The sequence below is a fragment of the Dreissena polymorpha genome, chromosome 14 (genome assembly GCF_020536995.1).
Source record: "Dreissena polymorpha isolate Duluth1 chromosome 14, UMN_Dpol_1.0, whole genome shotgun sequence".
Classification (NCBI taxonomy): domain Eukaryota; kingdom Metazoa; phylum Mollusca; class Bivalvia; order Myida; family Dreissenidae; genus Dreissena; species Dreissena polymorpha.
In genome coordinates, this window is record NC_068368.1 from 64,120,808 (window position 1) to 64,142,233 (window position 21,426).

Genomic DNA, 21,426 nt, shown 5'->3' on the forward strand with positions numbered 1-21,426 from the left:
TATTGATGATGATCTTGTTGCTAGTAAACAAAATTTGTGCAGTCGAAGTATATTAGTGACTTAAAAACACGACCGTTTCGAGGTAATGAATGCGTTTTTACTAAGCATGCTCCTCAACGAAAGTTTAGTTGGTATTTAGAATGGTGCATAATTTAGGTTTTGTACCCTTTATAGGAAAAGTGAGAATGAACCTATCATCAAACTCGAAACATCAGCGATTGCAAAGATTGATTTACAACATCGATTTACGATTGCAAATGACATACCGGCTATATCCGATGTAGCTATATTTGTGGTAATAACACCATCGAGTGTTGGCATTTGCCTACGGAAATCTCAATTTGGGTTTGTTGGTTGTAGCAAATTAAGAGTTGAAAACAACGAAATATGTTTAGGAACGCTGGTGAATCAATGTTTTATGCGGAACTGAAGGTAATGCATTTAGCCGAACGACATTTCGAGTGTCAAACCTCAGAACGCTATATTCTTACTGAGATACCAAAAATGAAACCGCACCATGCTGTAACGTAGCGAAAAAACGACAGTCCACTGTTTGCCACATTAACAAAAGCGCAATCGCTCTTTTTGACGAGAACAATCCACTGTCTAACTTTTCACGTATACAAGAAAGAACAAACATATACCGGATTTCATTTCTCGAGTTTCGTATGAAATGAACGATATTCAAGGTAAAATGAATTCCTTTTTGGAAGACATTTCCCCAGATGGAGCAACTACTTTGTTGGACGAAATGGTTCGACAAAGGACTAGAAAATTACATGAAAAACATCAAACCCCAAAAGTGATGGAATGGGAAGAACAATTCGCGATCACTAAATAAGTTTCGAATGCAAGACCGTGAATATTTGTCAACATTACCTAAAGGTTTATATGGACCTTCAAGAAAAGGTTCAGAATTAACTTTAAAACAATATGATATCGATGATTTCATGGAAGACATAGCCACGTTGAATGCTCAAAATCCGTTCCGAATATATCTCATTTACCGGACATGGAGCGATCTGAAATCGATTAAAGCAAATGCAAGATAAAAGTCAGTCAGTATTTTGATTTGGCTATGCGATCCTGGGTTACGTAAAGAACGCTCAAAAAAGTAATTTCGAAGTTGCGAGTCGACACAGTGTTAAAGATTTTACAAGTGAAGACGTTAACGGAACAGAAGAAGGAGATCGTAAAACTAGCTAAGAAATTTCGAGAAGTAGCAAACACACGAGCAAATGTATATGCCGATCAACTGAAGGATGTAAAGAAAGAACTCGAACAATACGTTCATTTTCAAAAAGTCAAACGGGCCGCTAAAACAAAACAACATTATATAACCTTGCGAGACACTCTTTCTCACTCAGTCTGGAGAAGGGGTGAATAAATATCAATCGAAACAGGACCGACAGCTAAAAATGCTTAAGAAGGTTTTTCAAAGCAACGTGATTCGACATTCAAACGAGTTGAGGACGCCTCTTGAACGAAAGATTGAATACATAAAAGTCGATGGTACAGTACGTGGTAGTAAGCTCGATTCAAAGGTCGACGATAACACTCTTACGATGTATCGAGAAATCTTCGAAATGCTTGGAAATCCGTTTTGAACGGTTTTGTATGCATACAGAAGACTGTCACAAAACATGGCGTTCAGTTGTACAACATCAACGAAGAAATGATCTTGACAAAATGCGTTCTTCCATTTTTCACAGTCATATACGATCAAGATTTCTATATATCATGCAAAGGTTTGGAAGAATGTAGTCGATATACGGTTTTGATATTGCGATCGAACTGATTGTAAGACGCATTCTAAAAACAAAATCGAAGTTAAACTACAACTGTTATTCAGCAAAGAGATTCACACACCGGTACCCGATCGCACTGGTGTACTTTTGGATGTAAGTTGATGTCTTTTTTGTATTAAAAAATATTTGAGAAATAAAAATGCTTATTTCATGATATGAATCAGTTTTTTGTCCATTATGAGTCGTTTAGATAACATTGCAACTACGGATGTCGATTTAGCGCGGAAAATATTTACCAAGATATACGAAACACATTTCTAGCTAGTAGGCCAATTGATGTTTATTGCCTACAACTAATTGGCCAAACATCATTTTGTGCGCAAATACAAAACCAAACCGTATTCAACCATCATCCAGTTGAGTTGAAAACTAGTAGTATAAACGTTGCATTAGATGATAACAATGATTCAAATTAGTATTTCGAAAACAAGCAAATGAGTATGTTCACGACTGGATGTCTTCTGTTCAACAAACTAAAACACAACTAGCAGAAAAACCACAATCAATACTTGACCAGCAACCATTGTCAAAACCTGATATGGTTCTTTTTCACAAAACCATAGTTCCTCAACACTTCAAGCATCCTCGTTTTCATCTAACATTTCAGAAGACATCTGTTTTAAACAAAAGAGGGTAATACGGTTAAGAAAACATCACTGGTAACAATTTTTCAAGAACACATGTGTCCGACACAAGTCAAACAGAAACAGGTCAATCGCTACAAAAAAACAAAAAACCGTATAGAGAATCAGCATGTTCGACTATACAAACACAGGCGACCGAAGATACGATTTTAAAAGAAAACACTTTAACACATTCGGTTGTACAAAGCGTAAATTCACATGTTATCGACGATACCAGTATCTTACAAAAAACTGGAAATAACGATCAAACTATCTCAAGAAAAGCTATCAAACGTAAAATTGACAACTCTTTACAACTGTCTGGTAGAATGCCCCATAAAATGAAAATATCTTCTAAAACCGATGAAGCACCAGTGAAATTATTACTCGCGCCAATTGAAATAGAGTCGTTAACAAAAAAGCCTCTGTTAAAAAAACCCATGTAATTCAACCAAAACATCGTGGAATTTAAACGTTAAAGTTCGAAAAAATGCAAACAAAATTGAATTGATTCCAAAACAATTGAACGTTAACACTCAACCGTGTAATGATCCTTCGCTAAAACTTGTCAACGACAAATCAGAAAAAACTAAAGGTTCTTGCACTGTAAAATCTGATAAAAGCATAGTCGAAACCATAGAACGTGTGACTGAAACGAGCGTCAACGATATTCAGTCTCAAACAAAAGAACTGAAGAACAACAGTCATCCTTGTGTAGCGCAATCGAACAATTACGAGAAGTTTCAAAAATATACTCCGATATCACTAAGCTTAAAGGACAACAGAAAAATTGTAAACAGGATGAGAATATTCAATCCAAAATAGAAACCATGCAAATGGAACACGATGTAAAGTTAAACCAAATACAGTCTTCTATTGCTATCGCCGAAATAAATGCCAAAATTCAAGCACAGGATGTTCAATCCAACTACGAGCTAGGTTTGGGAAATTGAAATTAGAAGAATGGAAAGCTCAACTGCAAAGTGTACTTAGTAGGGAAACTCAAGGACAACACAGTCTCACGACTTTCAGTTGATGAAAATGAGAGCTGATATTGAAAGAGAAAAGCAACAGCAAAAAGATTGGTATGTTGCACAGGAAAGTGAACGTGAACGTATTTTCAAAAAGGAGTTGCAAGATATTCAACATAGTCAAGTAATACAAAAGGACAACATTGAGAAACAGTTTAAACAATTTCAGGAACAACAACGACAAGACCACGAAGCGAGATTAAAAGAACGGGCAGAAATGTTTGCTATTGAAATGCAGAAACTTAAATCTGAACAAGCCCTTTTCATCGAAGAACGACATAAAATATTTGCGCGTCAAATCGAGAACGACAAACAAGATTACGAGGTACACATGCTTAAAATTAAGGAGGATTTCAACAGAGACAGAGATGAACGTAAACATATAGCGGAAGAACTTTCGCAAACGAGATCGTATAATTTCGAAAGGGAAAGGAACGAGACAAAAGGATTTTTTCAGTCGACATGTGTAAGTAAAACAGGAGTTTGAGGAAAGGATGCGTTTGATACAAGAATCTTCCAACTTTGAGAAAGATACTCGAAAGCAGCATTTTCGTCGGAGCAGTTGGATAGAAAGCTGCAAACAACACACGCTCTTGCAAACCAAAAAGATAACATGGAAAAATATAAAGCTGATTTGATGGCGCAAATCAAAAGCAAACAAATAGAAAAACAAGACGAAAATGAAAAACTAAAGATACAAATGAAAATGGCAGAATATGAACTAAAATTGCAGGAGCGACTATGAAGGCTTCTTTTAACAAATACCTATTTAAGCTCATACCTAGTCCGGTTACAACATTTGAATATCAGTTGGAAAAATCAGCAGAAACTGCACCTTACTCTATCATTAGAACATTTGAACAATTGTGGAATGTGCAATACGATCAATCGTTGGATATACTCAGGCTAAATAAATTCAAAAAGGAACTGGCGACCTGTGCAAAAAAAGCTGTTGAAAATTATTCATCGTTTGCTACATATTTAACTCAAGATGTTCCACACTGGATGTTAAACGCGAGATTAAATTACTGCGCTTTTTTAAAAAGACCGGGAATGTTCATGTTTAAAACGGCACCTAATTTTGTTTATTCTCGAAAACCATTGACTGAATGTCAGTTAAAACAAATTGATATGCGACGCGCAATATGTGGTCAAGTGATGGAGTTTTCAGTTCCTAGATACACTGTTTATGAGAATCACCTTATTGACAATTTAGAGTTTATGACCACTCAACTTGTATTCCCACAAAATACACAGTATAACATTGATGTATCATTAATTGATAGTGCTCTTGTAAATGATATGGTTATCTCACTTCCAGAACTGAATACTGGGTGTGTAAATGTTGATCAACAGATGTTCGCAAGTTCTATATGTAAAGATTCTCAATTGCAAAAGCGATCCAGACCTATCTACATGACGGAAATAAAAGCGAAGCAAACAAGCGATGCCAATACTCGACTGGTGTTCAAATATTTGTATAGTTGTATTATGTTTCGTGATACAAAATAAACTAAGAAACTAAGTACGTGTCATTCTTTTGCAAGATGGAGTACTTGTATGTACACGATATCTTAACCACAACTGTTTTGAACAAACTTCTATTTCAGTATTGCTCTGTTAACAAAATTGACTTGAACAATATAGCAGAACATATACGATCGCATTTAACGAATTACCCGAATGCATCAACCGAAGTTGCGATACTTCAATGGTACGAATGCGACTCTATTGGTAATGTGAACCAAACTATGAAACAGCTAGTAACAATAATTGGTGAGCAATATACACACTATGTCTTAAATCCAGACGGATCACATGTAAAGTACTTAGCCACAGCAGATGAGTTTAATGTGAACTCGAAACGGTTTACCGAGCGGCGATTTGAAAAGGAATGTTTCTTCTCAGAGAAAGACAGTAGCAAAAGAGTTGTTGAACTAGTTGAGAATAACAGAAAAGTATATGGGAATTCGCACAATTTGTCAATGAATTCTGCTACAATTTATATGAAGAGTATTTAGAGAACTCTGAATTCAAGGGTCGTTTAATTGAAAAACCGTTTGGCTTCCCTTTTCCATTACTGATGAATGCTTCAATGATTGCTAAAGAGACTGTTTTATTTGGCTCTGCAAAATCCATACAAATAGTCAATGATTCAAACATCACTCATTATTCGTATGAACACAAGACCCTTGCTTTCGATATAGAAACGATAATGGTTGATGATAGTGGTTGTAAAAAGGAATGTGAAATTATCCAATTGAGTGCGACATACCAAGAAGGAAAACGCTTGCGCCGGATAATAGGTATAACAATTGGCGATGCAAACATAGACCCTTCGTTTTACAGTTTTAACCAGCATCAGCAATACTTCGAAGAAACATTTCCTGAAGTTGAGATAATCTGCGTGAAAAACGAACAACAGTTAATAGAAGCGTTCATTGATATATGTACAGACGTAAAACCCGATTACTTTACTGGGTACAATGTTTTGGGTTTTGATTTTCAGATTCTGATGATGTCTGCTGAGCGCCATAAAATTCCGTTGTATGATCGGATAACCAACATGCGTGGATTTTACAAACCAATATCGTTAAATAAGTTAGAACGATCAGAAATTTGCCAGTTTGAAATAAACTACAATACGTTCCCTGGCATACTAATAAACGATTTGTACAGATGTCACAAAGGTGAAAAACTTGACGAACTCGCCAAGCAATCTTTTGGTTTTGGCAAAGAAGATGTCTCTTACACCGAAATACCAAAACTGTTTTATTCTAGCAACATTATGGACAGAAGTAAGCTTCTCAAGTACAACATAGTCGACTCTCTTCTTTGCGCCGCATTAATCAACACAACAGACAACTTTGCATCGTATACATTTTTTGTTATGTCATCAGATACTGCAAAAGTTCCACATTCACAGTTTTTCAATATGCAGAAAACAACAATGATAACGCCTATGATATATTATCGATACAAAAAGAAAAACTTGCTTCAAGATCTAAAAATCAAACCTTCGTCGGAAAACAACCGATTGATAGTCTCCGATATTCTGAAATATTTTTTATACAATGACAAGGATGTTTGCATTCCGATGGCGAAAGAGATGATTGATCAATTTGAATCCGGAGAAATCAAAACAAAGACGATCAGAAACCACTACGATTTCAATATGTATCATGAGTCGGCTCAAAGCATTGATTTTGATTTGGCTTTGAAGATTTTGGATGAAACAAATACAAGCGGCAAAGAAAAAAAATTCAAAACACGGTAACTTGTATTACACGCTTACGCATTTGCTTTTGTACGTACGGTTTCTTATAGAACCAACCACAAAGCGGTTTGACACGAAATATTTATGCGATGAGTACTTTAAATACGAACAAGTTGGTCGCTATTCCATAAATTTGAAGAAATTGAAAACAATACACGTACTAGTAGAGGAAGAAAAAGAAATGTATGTTGAATTTACTCGTTTTATTGAACATCTCGCAAGCATTAGGTTGTACAAAACTCACACCGTAAAAAACATTTTGTCAAATTACATGGACAATGAAATGTCAAACACCAAATACAAAAAACAAGTGGAACAGTTTGCATATTACCTGAACAAAGACAAAGACGGATATTTAGACAACGGTTTGATGACCGTGATACAGTCGTATAAAGAGTCATGTGTTGGACAGCGATTCAAAGACGAGTATACATCAAACACATTCTGTGAAGAGGTGTTTAGACGCATTGGTAAAAACTTACTGATGAAATTCGACAAACCGTATACGTATGACGGTGCATATATTTACTTGCCAAACAAAGGGGTGGAATTTGAAAACCCAATATGTTGCTTAGATTTTTCAAGCATGTATCCATCAATCGCTTTGAGCTCAAACATGGGACCTGAAACGATTGTTACTCAAGACACAATCATGCGCAACAAACTCATTGCTGGGGAAGATTACACGGCGGTGAATATTTACTCACGCGACGACCACAGACAAATCTGTTTGAATCCGTTATCTAAAACCGAAGCCGACAAATGCTACGTATTTTTTCTTACTCGTAAGCACGTACAATCCATAACATGCGAAGTATGGGGAAAACTTTTAGACGATCGCTTGAAATACAAGCGACAGATCGGAAACCAGTCGAATGCCAGGGATAACATGCTTGTTGAAGAGAAAAGCAACACACTTAAAATCGTAGCTAATTCTGTTTACGGTATTTTGCCCTTAATTGGGTTATGGAAAATCAGTGCATGTGTCACATCGATGGGAAGACAACACATTCAACGAGTCGGTTCGTATATTCAGGATACTCGAAAGGGTACCATTGTATATGGTGATACAGACTCGGTTATGTTTCATTTTGGTCTTAACACACACGAACTTTGTAGCTCGTTCGAATCATTGGTATCAAAAGGATGGTTGCAAGAATCAGACAGAACATCGATTGATATATACAATGATGATCCCTACAAAAAGGCGTGTTTCATATCAGCAGCATTATCAAAGCGACTGGCAAACGAGCTGAACGAAATGCATATCAAACAACCACAACGGGCGATTTATCATCCACCTAGTAAGCTAGAACACGAAAAGGTTATGTTACCATTCGTGATATTCGGCAGAAAACACTATTTCGCAAAAGTTGTAGATACGGATAAAAACGACGTCCATATCATCAGAGGACTCGAAGTGCGAAGGAGAAATCGTTTAAAGGCAACTGAGATTGTTGAAACTACAATGTTCAAAGACCTGTTACAGAGAAACCCAAACACTTTTGAAACGTTTAGTGTTGCTAATTCAATTGTATCGGCCTTGTTAGATGGAAGTATAGATTTGAGCCTCATCTCGTCAAGAAAAAAAGTGTCGATTGCTCAAAAACGAATGAATGTAAAGGATGCGGGTTTCGAACTGTTCAAAAGAATGAAAGATCGTGGTGAAATTGTTGAGACAGGGGGTTTGGACAAACTGTCAATCGATGTAATAAAAGTTCAAAACTCAGCATCTGGCGTAAAGTATGACTCGCTAACAAATCTGCAGTCACTACAGGCGAGCAAACACAAATTAGACTTGGATAGCAAAGCTGTGGTAAAACAAATTTTGAACGAAGTGGTGAAAATCATGGCAGTTGTACACACACCAGAAACGTTTACGTATTTCGGAAATTTGATAAAACTAAAAACAGTAGCAAACCCAAACAGACAACAATTCGAAAACTTCAGAAGACCAGAGAATGAAAAAAAATCCATATACAAGGACGTTCCTGCGAATTCAACAAATAACACTCTCCATAATTATTTTCAAATAACTTTGAGTGGAGAAAAAAGAAAGTGCACCAGTGAATCAAATAAATCTGAAAAACGTTTGAAGCAGATGACATTACCGTTTTAGATGCGTAACAGTATGCTGTGTTTGTGGCTATTGTCTATGCTCCTGTTATATGAAGTGAAATGTTCCCGATTCAATTTCTATATTGATCATAGCCCCAGTGATAAAACGATACAATACTGTACGTGTATAGGGAATTGCAACGATAATAACACACTGTTTGGTCTAGTGTATGGCAATATATGCTATCATTTGGTGTCGGAAGAGTTACCATTTTATCCAATGATACATTCTCGCCCACTTAGTCTTTTGAGTTCTACATTTGTTGATGTAGTACATATGTTAACGTGGCAAATGTTTAAACTGACAGACACATCACATATACGGTTGCAAATAGGCAAGGTTTCAGACACGATGCTGAGACTACCTTCTTTGCCAATACACACATTACACTGCCCGATATATGATATCGAGACCAACATACTGCTCGATGACGTTTATTGTCAACGGCGTTATGAAATTTTCGAATCACGACCTACGCTCTACAACAAGGTTGCAGTAAAAGTAGACATGAACAAATTCATAGATTCATATACCAATGATACAGGTTGCTTATCGTTTAAATATTCGGATGCAGTCGAAGAGTATGTACAGATAAACAGTCAAGAAAAGTACAATCAAATGTGTAATATTGTGTTCAAAGAAGCAAAAATAAGTCGAAATTGGTTTTACAAGCATAGTGCGTTTATTATCAACTATAATCACACAAACATATCATTAACAAACGAATATTTTATGCATATACCGGATCACACATACTACAAATCGCCTAATGGTTGCCACATTGTAGTCCCTAAAGTGGGCAAGATATTTCAACAACCGTCGTGTGAAGATGCAGAACGGGTTTACAAGAAAAACATTCTTCAGAAAATGAGGGCTACTAGGCTCATCGAGGACTGCTGATTACTTGTTTTTGTAGTAATGAATTGTCTGATTCAAGATATCTGTGTTAACCAAAATGTATTTCGTGTCTGAAAAGTTGTCATACGAACATAGCTTTATTTGAATAAAACCTGGATGTAATTGCTGAATTGATGTTTGTTTTGTGTTTTGATTAAACTTCAGAATATACTCGTTACATTGCGGTATGAAATAAGTATCGTAGACATGTAGATCAGTCAATGTATGTTGATTTTCTGTCTGCACTGAAGGCACAATTAAGATTTCAGATGACTGATTTTCGACCGTACGCACTGTATATTGTATAGAATTCGAAAGCTTCACGTGTTCTATTTCGGCAAAGCTTTCCCATTGTAGAGCTTTGGTTTTTGTTACTCTAATATAATTACTACGAACGATGTCCAAAATGAAAACTGTGCCCAAGTTAGATTTGGCTAATTTCAAATCATTTTGCTCGGAAATCGGTATAGGCATACATATTGTTTGTTTGTCTTCTTGAAATAAGTCAATTATAGTAAGTTCGTTGTCGGTCAAGACAAACATTTCATTGTCAACAGTCAGGGATTTCGGTGGCACGAGATAACTATGAATGTCAAACATTTTAGGATTAATCGGTAACGGAAGCCACCGACCTGTTTTACCACCCGTGTAATAGTAGCACAAATCATTATCCATCGAACTAGTTGGTATTGCGATGCAAGTAAATCTAACCTTTTCGCGAATAGATTCTTGTGGAGAATCAGACATAATCGGTTGTAAACGTGTTCTCATATCTATGATTTGAACTCTGTGTTCATTTGCCCGTTCGTTCAAAATTGAAGTTTTCAACAAATCGGTAAGATTGGCTTCGCGACAAACACGCTTAAAATGCTCTAATATACGAGGCGGCATGATTGTAAATTGAAATGTCTCATTTACCATCGCCGCTAGCAAATTCCAATTTCTTTCACTAAATATATCACCTTTTTCGATAACCATATCTTCTAAATTTTCGACTAATGAAGTTTGTTCGATTGGTTTTTTCAGCACAGTTTTCATAGCGTATTCAATGCCATCCGACTTCGATTTTAATGCACAAGGTACAATAATAGTGTGGGAATCCCTGTTATCGCCCATATTTTGCTCATAATAGTATTCAGTACTGCTTTGTGTTGTAGATACTGGAAAGCTTTTTGGTTGTTGAACTGTTAATGTCATTTCTGGATCTAGCGGAAATTTGAACGCGGGACTGCGATTGTTATAATAGTAGTCACCATCGCATTGTGTAGCAGATACTTGAGGTATTTTTTCTCGTTTTTGTTGAACAGTCAATGTCATTTCTGGATCGAGTGAAAATTTGAAAGCTGGACTGCGATTGTTGTAATCTACAATAGAGTCAAGCAACATATCTTGTGGATCACTTACTATAGCATCAAATACATCGTTAGTTTTTATATCGCTCAACGAGTTGAATAAGGCAGTGTCTTCTAGCGCGCTAAAATCTAAATCGCATATATCTTTAAAGTCATATGATGGCGTATTCATTGGAGTATCGGTATCCATTGGTACATTCTGAGTTTCTACCACGACATTGATAGAGTTATGTTGTAAGTGCTTGTTATATTTCACAACCGCATTAAAAACATTGCTGAAGCAATCAATGCGATGTAGAACTAATCCTCCTTTGCACGCATCGTCACATGTGTACACTTCTGGAGGATCTTCAATATTTCCATTGAATACATAAATGGAACATTTTAACAGTAATGCGGCAGCGTGAATTTCCATCGGTTTAGCCGAAACACCCGATGTTTGAACACTCCGGCTCTTTAAATACGGTTCGATATACATACCTTCTTTTAAAGAGCAAAGTTTGTTTAATTCATATCTGTTAACTGTATCATTCATGAACTCGAAAACTCTAGCACGCATTTTGTCATGATATGTTTCTTGACTTGTTAGCAGATACGATAGACTCCTGTAAAATGTGTTGCCATCATTAACCATTTGCTTCGATTCAAATGTCGTACTGCTACTTTCAACACTTGGCAGCTTGTCGTTTAAACCACCAAAGTATTGATCGCCACACCAGATTGCATCAACCAAAGATTTTCGTTCTTCTTCACCAATAAAATCTGAAATGCTGGATTGTTCCTGTTGTTTAACTGGTGCAGCTATATTTTCTATTCTCTTGCGAGGTATAACTAACTTGAGAGCGCACTCATTCTTTTTGAATGAATATAGCCTATTGAATCTAATAACGGGTTGAAAGAATTCTGGTTGTAAATTTTTGTGCAAATGCAAAGCATATCGAATTGGCTTTGCACGTTTGTCAACGCTCTGTGGTGTGATTTTGATAGGCAAACAACCCTGCATTATGCTGTCTTCCGTAAACACGTAAATCGATAAATTGAAAAAATGTGATATTGCTCTCAAGTCAATATCCGGAACCATATCGTTTGCATTATTGTAGTAAGAGCTATATTTGATTACTGAGTTTTTGCCGTACTCTTTGCAAACACGATTAAATAGATCAACATGTATATGCATGTGATTTATAACCGCGTGCCTGATTGTTGGCCAGTACTTTTCTTTTCCGAAAATGATCATCGAAACGCATCGATATAGGGTTGAACTGTCGCTTTCTGTAATCGGCATGGTCACATATTGATTTGAGTTGCTTTTAATAAAAGTGGAAGAAATACACGAAATATCCTTGATAAGACTCTCTTTAACAGAAGAAAGCTGAGGGTATGAGTATTTCGTTATCAAATCGGCACAAGCGACCCTTTCTTTAATGGTGATAACATCGTCGAGTTCTAAAGTGTTTTGATAATCTTGCACCAGATTAACATTTATATGCTGCTGCGAATTAGGTAACACGATTGCCATACTAGTAAAAAACGAATGCATTGTTTATCACATACATTTTATTCAAATAGTTTTTTTTTCTCATACAAGACATTTCCAAATACAAAATCTTTTTGTTCGTTCTTTGCAGATCGAACTGAAACAATGACAATAAATCAAACACTCATGCTTGTTAACTGTTCGCTTCAAATTTACCCTAACATAAAAATTACACGGATTTCTAGCATGATTGACATGATTTGATATGGCACAAAATTTTAAGTCGGAACACCAGTTAAAAACACCTTTACCCTGATAAACCAATGGCTTGTTCATGAAAATCTTTAAGACAAGTTGATTTTTGCTCGTTTTGAGTCGACCACCAGAATATCTGTCAATGGCTTCGATCAGTTTTTGCTTTTGTTTTGCTGAAAATTTGAAAGACTTTAGAGTGTCTTGTTGAGATGATTCCGTTCGTTTTGCACGTTTTACCAAGAACATATTTTTGTAAACCTGGTTGTTATCAAATTGTTCGATAATGTCTTGATTGGGTAATGTCATTTCATACATATATACTAGTTGAGCATCGGAATCACGATTGTTTCTGCTGTGCACAAATGCCGTTGTCATTTGAAGAGCATCCAGAAAATTGACCGTGTGTTGGTTGAAAAACACCGGTATAAGTGGTTTTGAGCCGTCTGGTTTCATATTCAACGGTAACCGAATCTCGTGAGCAGGAAGACCGTAGACCGATTTGTCAAATATATCCTCATCTTGAATCTGTCGCAAGTGATCAAACTTCCATCTGTACACATTTAACACTTTCAAAAAGGTATCAACAACTGTTCTGTTCATGAAGCAAACTGTTGTAAATTTCATGATTATCCGCAATCCCAATTTGAACTTAGTTGAATCTATTTTGTCCAAATCATCTCTTACGGACTCGTACATGTAAAACGTTGTGTTTTCCAATGTCACCGGTAGCTTTAGTACGTCGTTGCAAACGAATACGACTAATTTTGATATACTTTCAAAAAACGTCTGCTTGATGCTCCATTGATTGCCATTCAAATAGTATGCCCGAATGTACTGCTTATCATATATATCCAAGTCAGCATTTATTGTGTAGATTGGAAGAAAGGGATTGATGGTTTCGTGATAGTAATAGTCACTTGACGAGATGTGTTTTACAAGATTTATACAATATTGCACGTAACTATCGATCGATGGATTTTTTAGGTGATGTTTAATTTTTCTAACAATTTCACTTGGTATAGGTTTATCTATATTTGAACAGTTCAATACCAAAATATTATAGTCCTTACCCTTCCAAGATGACAACAACGGTTTGAATGGTTTCAAGTTGAGAATTTCAGAAGCAGCAAACTTATTGTCATTGTTGTATACACCAGCCAGCATTTCACATAATATTAACGTTGAATGCATTTCTATATTTGGTGGAGGATTTGTACCGTAGTATTTTAGTATCGAATCTGTTAAAACATGCTTGAGTTCGCCTTTTTTCACTTTGAAGTCAAACATTGATTGTTGATGATTTTTCAACAGATATCGTGTTAATGTTGCCGCTGGTACAATGGTTGACTTGAAACCTTTGAATATATCGCTGTTTATATCTTCAAATTTTGATATATTGTAGTAGTCGATCAAGTTTGAAAACTGTCCCTCAATACTCGAGTGATCGTCGTTTAGAAAGGCGAGAGGTTGTACGTTTTGAAAACACTTTGTAAGCGCGTAACTAGAAACAACTCCTCCAGACTCCTCGTGTGAATACTGCTTTGAAATCTCATTCAAGGTTCCATATATTTTTAGCGAACATGCGGTAAATGAATTCACAACATTCTTGAAGTGCACAACGCTATCGTTCATATCTTTCAACGAATGTAGCTCATAACGTCTGATCATGTAACGCAACAGGTGATAATTTTCCTTGGGGTTTGTAGGCTCGATGTTGTCGGAGTATTTGTCAAATGTATCACTCAAAACGTAAAGAGCAACATTTGTACCGTATCGAAAACAGTAGTATGCAATAAGAAACATTTTGAACGGGTTGTAGTTCATATTTCTATACAGGTTATAGAAAAAACTATTTATGTCCGTGTACAATTTAATGTAGGTGTGCGTAAATTTAGTTTTGTTCTTTATATTGACTAAAAGACGTTCACCTACTAAATCACGAAGGCATTTGTTCCTAAAATACTTTCTTGGTAAAACGCAGCTATTATTGACTATTTCATTTACAAATATAGTCTTTTCAATTCGCAAAACTCTATAAGGTGTCGAGAAGTCATTTGTGTTGCCTTTAGACAGAGTGTGAAGGTACAATATTACAAACGATTCATCGTTCTCATAAATCTGTTCAACGCTCTCTGTGTTGCATAAAAACAAAAGCAAAAGGTCTGTGCTAGCACTTAACACAGACGTTGAAGCTTCGCCGTTAATTGGCAGTGTTATTGCCTTAAATACAGTCATGTTCAACTATTTAAATCGATGTTGTTTTCGCGTCTTGTTTTCACAGAAATGGCAAAGCACACCTTCCCTTCCAGTTATACAAATAAATATGTATACAAATGAAAGCGATGATTCCGATGACGATTTTTGCGATATGCCTGCAGAAAGCACTTCTTTGCTGACGTATAGTAATAAACACCAAGGGTCCGATGAGTTTGAAGCGCAATACCTTTATGAAGAAATTGACGAAACCAGTTTGAAAATGTACTGTATAGACAGGATACAATTGATACAAGAAGATCTAAAAGATCCAACTCTTACTATGTCCGAGCGCTGTGTGCATAAAACTAACCTCAGCGCAATGAATAATCTTCTTTCAAATTTACGTTTAAGCGAAAAAATCAAACTTGGCTCCTTAAACAACTCTCAGTACACAGACGCCGTAATATTACAGAAACAAGTAGTCTGTAATTTAGCTGGTCAAAAGGAGTATAGTGATTTGATTCGACCAGTAGTTTTAGATCAGCCGCATGTAAAACCGTCTATTACAGACTTTGACAAAAACATTAATGAGTATAGCCCAAGCTCTATACTGAAGCAACCAACTTCAAAAAATAATAAACATGTGAGCGAGCCTTGTTTGGCTGTATAAATACCGCGTACACTCCAGTTACAGTACTTATTTCATTTAACTCTCGTCATGTCTACCGAACAAGATAGTAAACAAGTAGAGACTGTTTTAACTAACAGGTCCATCGCTATCAACGAAGGAGCATTCTTACTTCGGCTCAACGAAACCGATATAAACGATGTAGACTTTTCAAAGCTATGTTTGTACGGCGATGCATTGCCATCAGCCTACTCGAGGTTTGTTACCATGATACCAACTGGAATATTTCTTCCACAGCTTTTTGCAGGAAAAAATATCTTTATGGAGCACAAGGACAATTTTACAAGGGTAGCTCTTTTGGATCACTTCTTACCGTATGCGTTTCTGATTAGGGAAAACGGGCACAGTTTGATTAAGGCGATGTATGATAAGTTGTTTCAGCTGAATACACCACAGCCACTTTCTCCATCATACAGTGAAACGTACAACGAAATGATATCGTCTGTAAAATTTCATCTCTCAAACTACAAGAAGAATGTTATGTTTCCAGATGAGGTTGAGATGTTACACGACAATGAAGAGCAAATCGTTGAAGACTTTAGAGCTACTTCTGAGCATTATACGGTGTTATTTGTTACGTATGCATCTGCAATCCGATTGCTCGACTTGAGTCCATCCGAGTTTAAGTTTGGAACTGAGGGCTCGAATCTACTGGTTACACTCAATAACAGCAATGTTGCTCTTTTTGATGGTGTAAGTGCAAGCAATGCGTTTAACATAAAGGTGCCAGAACGAATATGCAAAGCCATTCAAAGAGAACTATTAACAATGATGCAGTTTTTCGTTGGTTATGATCCTAGTGGGCAAGTAACTGACTATATAGCAAACATGAAATTCTTGTTTAAAAACCAGCTAAAATCGATTTCCTGTTCAAAAGAGGACAGTGTTAAAAACTATTGTGTATCTGCACTAAAACTGTATTTGTCAAGAAGTCTTGAACTAGATGACAATTTCACGGCATCACCAATATTGAGCGATCCGAGTTATGAAGAGACGATAAGAAAGAAAATATTGTTTCAGCTTTTGATGTTGCTTGATGTTGGGTCGGCTTTGAATAGTCGAAACATTGTTAGGAAGGAATTATCGAGTGGCAAACCAATACTTGTTTGCGCAAATCAATACACTAATCCGTTTAACGAAATCTGTGGAGCACTGTACGAAAATGTCAGCTGGATAACTCATTCACTATCAACGTGTACGTTTTATACCAGGGTTAAAAATCGCAAAAGTTGTGAAAGTTGCGGAAAACATATTTGTGCCGTTAACATTCCGTCACTATTGTTTAACTTTTCAACAAACGCTCAATCTCTGAAAAGGGAAAGATCTTCTGCACTGCTGTGCTTTCTAACGTCAAATCCGTTTAACAAAACGGGACCGTTGGGTAACCTCAGAAACAGCGATACAAAAGAAACATCCGATGAAGCAAACACAGTGTCGTGGGAAAAACATCACAAAAATTTGTTAAACATGCTTTTCGAAAACACACACTGCGATTTAAGTTTGTGTGTCGATAACGACAAAACGACGGACGCCAACATAGACGAAAGGGCTGAAAAAGTCATAGAGACTATATGTTTACAACTGGATAATTGGCTTAACATGTGCGATCAATTTTACCAGGAGTTAGAAGATGGTCCCGAAACTGTAATGCAAGCAAACAGTATTGAATCTGAAATTCGCAACGTCTACAAAATTACAGCAAATCTCGATAAAGGATTTACCAACGTACTACTCTCTGAAGGACTGATGTATCTGTTGCGGTGCATATTATTGCACGAACAATCGGACTTTGAAAAACATCCAGTTAATGACATCTTCCTTAAAGTACGCCCACTGTTTTTAGACAACAAATCTGGCTTCAAAGTGATGCAGTTTCAAAGTACAAAAGACATTTCTATTCCAAGAGTTGGTGTGAAAACGCATCTTGATGAAGACATTGAAATAAACATCCAAAGTAAGCTAACAAAAAACTATAAGTTCAACGATACATTGTACAATGTGTCGTTTAAGTGCAAAGCGTACTTGTTTGGAAGGTACAATGAATTGAAAGGAAACGGTAAACGTAAAACGAACATGATTCAAAATATGTCCAACCAAAAGCAGTCATCATCATTTAGCAATAGTTTTTTGTATTTCAAGAATTTCTGCTCCAAAAAGGCGTGCGATAGTCTCGGTATTCATGAAGACGAGTTTTCCAGACACGTTTTGAATGAAGTTAGAGACGACATGTTGGACAAATATGCCAATTTGTTCAAGTATACAACTCAGTTTAAAGTTGAAGATTGGTTAAGCGTTGCATATCTTATCAGCGTTGTTAAAACACTAGAATACCTTAAAATTCAACCGTCGTACGACAAAATTGGATTTCTTACATTCAACAAATTGGCTAATGCTAACAACGGTTTTACATTTCAACAACAGTTACTTGACAGTGAATTCAATGCGTTCGAAACTCTGTATGGTGTGAACTGTAACTTGACCGCATTTTCAGCCGATATTCAAGGGACCACGTTACATTTCAAGAAATGCTCCATTAAGCCGCTGGATTCTCACACCGAACTACTCAATTCGTTTTCAGCCAGCAAAATGCACCCAGGTCCACCGCTATATTATATGCCATTGTCACCGAACAACAGCAGCTTGAAAACAACCAATTGCAATGCGAACTTTTTGTTGAAGTTTTTAAACGAAGATCAGTACAAGCTAGAAAAAGACGCCGCGTATACCGACTACATTAAGAAGAATAGAAAAAAGTTGTACGATTGCGTTTTTGAGGCAACGTTTTCCGATCAAGGTTTGGATGCAAACAATAAATACAAACCAGAAATTCTCGAGGAAATGATGGATGAGTTTGATTCAAGATATCCGATTACTAGTTTTGTTAACGAACAAGTTCACACATTTGTCAAACTTGTTTTAGAGAAATATTTTGATCAAAACCAACAAGCCGTCAATGTAGCTGCAAAACGGATCAAGGAAATCAACATGCGGGTGAAAAACAGAAACATAAAACGAGTACACAGTGAAATGATCGCTCCGAACCGTGCGGTAGACGAAGATGATGATGAAGACGAAACTCAGTTCCTAAACAAAAAGCAAAAGTTGTAGTAATATGACTGTTGCGATACTTGTACACTTTTTTTCCAAACACTGTATTGTTGCTTGACAGTTTGATCGTAAAAAATGTATAAACGTTTGTTGTGTTCATATGTTTGAATAAAACCATGATTTTTCAAACTCATTCGTATTCATTTCATACATCATACGAGATGTTTGTGTCATCAATGCTAACACTGCTAGTGTTGTTCACATTCTATAACTGCGTTGTACTAAGTATGATACTGGTCAAATATAACCAACCGGTTAAAAAAAATGTATGGCCACACGCAAGTCAAATCTGCACAAAAGAAATCAGTGTGTGATTATGATGCTTTTTTTACTATATACGACGAGCAATCGTATTGTACATAAACAAACATCAGCAATGTATGCGTTAAGTGCACTTTTGTATATTCTGTTGGCGAATTTAACATTTGCCAATGATTGTGAATGTGGTGAACACTGTAAAAAGTTTAGCGGATACATTAACGCAGACATGAATAAATGCTTCTTTATTGCGAATGTCAACCAAATGGATAATACAGGTCTAAAAGTAAACGACTTAGCCACTGAAAACATTATCATCAACAACTTGCTTGGAGGTGCTGTATCAAGTCCGACCCTGTCAATTATCAATGAATCCAACTACTCGTTCAAACGGCTTAGGCAAACATGTGTTAGCATAAACTGTACACAATCTGTTTATGTCTCAACATGCAAGTGTTCAACAAATGAAAGTATTCTCAAAACCGTTTGGAACAAAGTGACATTTTTCTTCAAAAACTACAACGATATATTTTGGTGTATTATTGGTTTATTAGCCGTAGTCGTTTGTATAACCATAGTCAAATGCGTTATTTGTTAGCAAAAAACATTAACGTTTTTGCCGTCAAAGTATTGTACCATATATGATTCATCGTTTTCCATTATGGAAACCCTTGTCAATAAAATATCAAACAAATCACATTGCTCAGTATTGTCTTGTTCTTCAATCCTTTGTTCATACAGACACTCGGGAGTGTTGTCGATCTTGAAAGGTCGGTGCGAATCCAAGAAAAATAGTCTGAAGTTGTTGAGGTCAGATGTATCTGTACAGTATAGATCGTATGTCAAACATAACAGGCAGCTGTCCGTTTCTATCGTGTTGGCGAGATAGTCAGACAAGTGTGTCAAATAGGATTTGATGTCAGTTTCATTCTCATATTTCATAAGTTTTACGAGCTCATACACAAAGGGTGGATGAGCAATTGAAAAAGGTATTTCGCTATTGCCGTTAACAAAAAATTTTGAACCTGCCAATATTCTTCCCTGGCAGCACACGCGAGAGCATGGGGTGTTTATCAAATGCACCTTTTCAAGAAGATGTTGATATTCTGGAAATATGTTGCACTGATCTTCCAGAAGTTGTATTAACAACGTCTGCCTAGGAACAATAGCTTGTAAAAATGTTTCCAAATCAAACACATTAAGGTCGTTACAGTTTTCACCGATATTAATGTTTAAATCAGGTTTTCGCTGCCGCACATATTGAACATCACAAAACGGCCTTTTGGTGGCAATGGTAAACAAGCGTTGAAATGGATCGATGAGTTCGTTTGTACTTCGACCATTCTCCGTATTAGTGATAACAAAAAGATCTGAGTTTTGTATTGATCCAATCGTTTCCTGAACGCAATTCATTTGATTGTTGAAAGTCATAAGTTCCTCTAGGAAGTCTTGTCCTATTGTTTCCATTTTAACAAATGGCTGAATACCACGATCACTACAACTAATATATGTGTGAAACATAATGCATTGGTAACAAGCCATATATAACGTGCAGTAAAGTCTCATAATAGTGGTATTGCCATCCTAGGGCAACAATGGCCATGACGGTCGATAAACTCGATTTAGCCGTTTATGGTACGGATTGTAAAGCGTTGGTTAAAGCACTACGACAATCATTTCGAGTTTTTGAACACAACTGCGATAAGCTGCCAAACATTTACAACAGATACTTGAAGGAGAAACAGTTTTACTCACTATATGTTCGCTCACATATGGGTTCTGGAAAGACAACGCAGCTTAGGAATGTTATACGAAACTTCAAACGATCATCGATGCTATCGAAAAAGGAACTCAAAGCGCTTATTATATCACCACGACAAATGTTTACATCATGCATTGTCAATAAACTGAATGACTTTCAAGACTACAGACAAGTAAAAAAGCCATATTCATGCATCAAGTATCCTCGACTAGTCGTTCAGGTGCAATCATTGAGACACTTTGAAGATATTGAAATCGACTCATTTAGCGTTAAAGGTTATAGTGTCGTGATACTAGACGAAGCGCATAGCATTATTGACGAGTTGTTCACAGATCTTATGACGCCTCAACAAAAAAAACACTCCATAACTACCTTTGTAAAAGTGTTACGTGCTATACCGAGATGGATTTGTTTGGATGCTCATTTGTCGCTTGATTTGATAAACATATTTAAGGCAATTGATATTTCAAGCGGAATCGATAAACATATGTTGTGTTTGATAAACACCTATAAACGAGATGACTTCAAGCTAATCTTTTATCGCAAATGTTTGTATTCGGCATTGGTCATACGAT

At 36.4% G+C, this 21,426-nt stretch overlaps 1 protein-coding gene across 4 annotated transcripts in view; it reads left to right on the forward strand.

Annotated features, from left to right (window-relative positions):
• The window catches only part of LOC127859043 (failed axon connections homolog), a 262,441-nt gene that overhangs the window by 19,970 nt on the left and 221,045 nt on the right, over positions 1 to 21,426 (forward strand). The window lies entirely within an intron of this gene.